The sequence below is a fragment of the Lutra lutra genome, chromosome 15, assembly GCF_902655055.1.
Source record: "Lutra lutra chromosome 15, mLutLut1.2, whole genome shotgun sequence".
Lineage (NCBI taxonomy): Eukaryota > Metazoa > Chordata > Mammalia > Carnivora > Mustelidae > Lutra > Lutra lutra.
The window spans coordinates 49,490,186-49,494,979 of record NC_062292.1 but is presented as its reverse complement, the minus strand read 5'-3'; positions in this window follow the sequence as shown (position 1 = coordinate 49,494,979).

Here is a 4,794-nt window from a genome sequence, read left to right as displayed (position 1 = left end):
TACAGTTAATGTTTGTTTGGTCACTAAGTGCTCTTGCTGATTATTGATTATCCTTTCTGTCATCAAACTACACACAGACATATTTTCTTATTTTAGAATGATATTGGGATAGAAAGTATTAAAGTGTTTTGTCACTGATCTTAATGCTAATTCACTTCTTTATACTGTTATAAATATGAAAACAAGGTATCATGCATTTCAAAAACCAACTAAGAAAGTGATTTTTAATTTTTCTTTGGCTGCTTTGTATTTTCTTTTTCTGTAGAAGTGTCTTTTCAAAGAGTCTGATTGCTTCATGCACAGTTCTGATTTGATATACAAGCTTTCTGATCTCACTGGAAAAATCATGGGCTGATTTTAATAGCATTGTTCTAGGACCACAAATAAATATTATGCAGCTTTTTCATTTGTAATACTTTTCCAATATCTTGTTTAAAGAATTCAGTGGGACCCTTCAAAAACATAGAAGGCCTTTTGATGAACTTAATGTCTGACTTCAAAGAACTTGTATCCATGGAAGGAAAACATGGTCACAAACAGGAAACAAAATGAACAATTAAGGAAGTGAAAAAGCCAAGTAAAAATGCAGACAATACTGAGCACTGGCTGAAGGCATTACAAAAATACAATGGAAGCTGGAGAACTTGAGAACCTCAGTGCCTGGACTACCTAAACAGATGTGTGTGCGTCAGAAATTCATTTACTTTTGAGCATCTTTACCTTACACACTTTTTATAAATATAAAGGCTCAGCGTTTCCGATTCTAATCCTCTATCCTCTATGGTCTCTACATTTTGGTCTCTAAGTAGACCACCTGATATTCTCCGAAGCACCTCTTGATTGACACCCAAGCAAGGAAAAGTTTGGTAAATAAGTATGGTTAATGAAGGAAAACTTCAGACTAAAAATTAATATGAGATACTGATCTAATAGTAAAGTGTAATTTTGTAGATACCTTAGACATAAGTGAAAGGAAAGAAACAACAGGTAATGCAGATTACATTTTTTTAAACCAATATCTTTAAATGGATTGAAGATAATTTGGAGTATCTTGAAGCTCATAGACAAAAGTCAGTACCCATACTCTCATATTTTATACATGATAGAAGCTCAATAAATGTCTATGGAATCAAATGGAAGCAAAAGGAAGCATTATTAGGAAAGCTCACATTTCAGGAAAAGAGTAAAGGCATACTTTTATCTGAATGTAGCATATATTTATTTGAGTCTTGGCTCTGCCACTTAACAAGTGTAGTATGTCAGTAAGCTTCCTAATTATTTTGAATTTTAACTTCTCATTTATAATATTGAAGTAAAACATTTACAGTGATCCTAAGATGATTAAATTCAAAAATGTTTGTAAAGTATCAAGTATATATTGACTTTAGAGTGTGAACAGAAATAATGGGAATTATTCCTGGAATTTAAATATCATATTTTAATTATAAATCTTCCTAATTTTTATGTTAAAATCAAATAAATGTCCTTTGAGAACAATGAGCTTTTCTTGGATAAATATGGGGCTAACTCTTGCTCTTACCAAGTCTTTTATCATTTTACCCCACATAGAAAAGTAAATAATGACATTTAGCCACATAAAAATATATTGGAAAATTATAAATTTAAATATTCTTTTAAAGACAAAGCTGAAAAAAAATTCTTTTTAATTATGTGCAATGTTGCCTGGAGAAAAAAAACAAAAACAAAAACAGGACAAAACATATTCAAGATATATACTCCCCAAAATGCTCAGACTTAACCATAACATTAACTAAAATTTAAACACATTAAGTTTATTTTCACTATGTGACACCAACTGTACTTAATTTCCTTGCTTTTTCATTATCATTGGTCTATAAAGGGGAAGCAAACACAAAAATACTTACCATTTTAACCACAAGTTTATTCATTTACATTACCTGAAGTAATGAAAGGTAATAGCATAGCCAACCCTTCTTCTGTAGCACGTTGTATGTATGAACAAATATTTATTGAACACTTTGTGTTTGATCGGTACTGTTAGCACTGGACATTCAGAGGTGAATTAAAGAGTGAAAGGGAGAGAGAAAGAAACTTTCTTCATGGTATGTTACCTGATAAAATTTGCATGGTACAATAGTCAGCTGAAAGCTATGCTTTATATAAAACTACATTTAGGTAGTGTGGTATTTGGCTTTTATACTAAGGATATGTGTCATATATGTTAATCTCTTAAATTCATTTTTAAGTAGAAGCTACCCTAATTTTTGAATATTTGGTTGAATCATTTTAATAAAATTTAATTGGAGCCACTGATTTATTATTTTCTTTTATAAAAAATCTCATTGCTTCTTTCATATTTGTATATGCTACATATAAGTACTAGAATGAGTAACAGTGGTTAAAATTAATGATATAAAAAATGAACATTTAAATTATAAGTTTTAACCATAGAGGTTAAATTTTCTCTTCCATGTTATAAAGCTAAGTCTTTAGCAAAGATATGGGTTGTTTGCTCAAGTCTTTTCAAAGGATACGTGGTAATTCAGACCAGATTTTACATCAATGAGAAAAAAAAAAAAGAAGGGTTCTGAAATCAAATGTAAAATCACAATTATACATTTGAAAGTTTTTGATAAATATACTCTCTTTAAAACCTCTAATTTTGCCACATAAATTAAAGGAGCATTTAACATCCTAGTAAAATAATGAATCATACAGAAGTAAATGTAGGCTGTGACAGAATGGGAGGGAGGAAAAGGGAGGTTGGAAAAATAGAAAATAAATATCTATGAAAAATTCCTCAAATGAGAAAGACTTTTGTGTATTTATTAATGTTACATGTAACTGAGTCATAGAATTTACTAAACAATTATAGAATCTATATATTTTTTTGTTTTCCACCTCCTAAAGTCAACAAGCTTGAGAATGTCATGACTTTATATACTATTATTCTGTCTTCTATTTCTTTTAAAATTAAAATTCCTGAAAAAGAAATTGGGTCTCTTGATTTTATAGAGCTGGTTATTCTCTCTCTCAGACTTCATCTTCCTAAACGAAGTAATAATTTATCAAGATTATTCTAAAATCTATATACTCTGTCTTTATAGGTGTGTTCCCTTGAAGTCTGGCATACAAACAAAACTTTCTTGGTGTGAAAATAAATACCAATGCTTCTATTTTCGATTCCATGCATGATGTTACATTAAAAAACACTCTAATATGAAAATTGAATCAGGATGTTTAGATAAAGGAAGTAAAGCCCATGTAATATGATTTCAGAGTGTTGAAAATAAGATGCAATGTGAATTTAAAATAAACAGTGTACAGGAAACCCAAAGTTTTTCTCCTTCTTTAGTATACAGGACATTAGTGCCACCAGGCATCATCAGGTTACATATGTAAAATTTAGGAGGCAGCTGAGATTTTGTGAATAGAAAATACCAAACCTGTATTTTTCTTTTCCTCGGAAATCATCAGAGATTAAAATCTGTTCTGAAGGAGCGCCTGGGTGGCTCAGTCGGTTAAGCGTCTGACTTGGTTTCAGCTCCGGTCATGATCTCAGAGTAGTGGGATGGTAACTCCCCTCACCTGTGGGCTCTGAACTTGACTGCAGGGAGTTTGCCTGTCCCTCTTCCCACTCATGTACTCTCTCTCTCAAATAAATAAAATCTTAAAAAAAAAAAACTGTTCTGAAAGCACTCTCAGATAAAACAGAAAATAGTTTTATTGTGTAGTAACATGCAAAATTTTGTTTCTAGGTATTTAAGGTATTTTTTTATTTCTTAATATTGGAAGTACAAATATGGGATTTTCGGATATTTACAGAACTGAAATGCCTTTGTTTCATTGTGTGTTTCATCAATATTCAAGCAGCCTGAGGAAAATGTCAAATAGGCCAGTATATGGTTAGAAAAGCATCTTGAAATCCTGAAAATATTAAGAGCTAATTGTTGTAGTTACTTTTTTTCTTTTCTACCATATTCCAATATTTTAAACATTGTTATTTCATTTTCATCCTGAGACAAACAAAATATTTTAATTTTCTGTCAATTAACTAGATTTTCATTTCATTATATAATAGGATTTATGACTTGGAATGCTAAAGGCTTCTGTTGAACCTCAACAACGTAGAGAAAGAGACATTTTTTGAAAAAGATTTTCCTAAGCAGATTCATTTTACAATTTAATTTCCTTCAATGAAGTAAAGGTCAGTGTGAGGTTATAAGAAAGTTAACTTGCATGAGGCATGCACGTGGAATATGAAAATAATATAATATGAAATATTCATAATTCAAGCTTTAAAAACTAACCTCAGGGCTAACAAAGCAATTATTATAGGAAATGGCTCAACAATTATAACAAAGTTTTTGTGATGATGTCAACTAACATACTTTCATTCTGAGAGACATGAAGAGACAATCCTGTAGAATAATGACAAAGTCTGATCATTAGCAATTGTTTTTATGGCCTCTTGTATATGTTTATCAAAGCTAAGTTGGTCAACCACTAACATAATTCTCTATGCAATTCTACTAATCAAGTAATTATATGTCAATTTTATATTTATTCTGATTGTCTCTTTGCCTCTCATCAAACTTATATTAGTATTTTTTTTGACCATGGCAACCGAACACACATGCCTTTATTGACTATGCTCCACGTTTATCAATTAGAACAAGATTAAAATTGCATTCTTATTCACAGAAGTGTGGCAGATGTCTGTTGATCTGTTTCTTCTTTATCTTAAAATCAAATTATTTTAATAAAAGTATTGTAGAATCACAGTGTTTCCCTGGGTCATTAAATTGATTC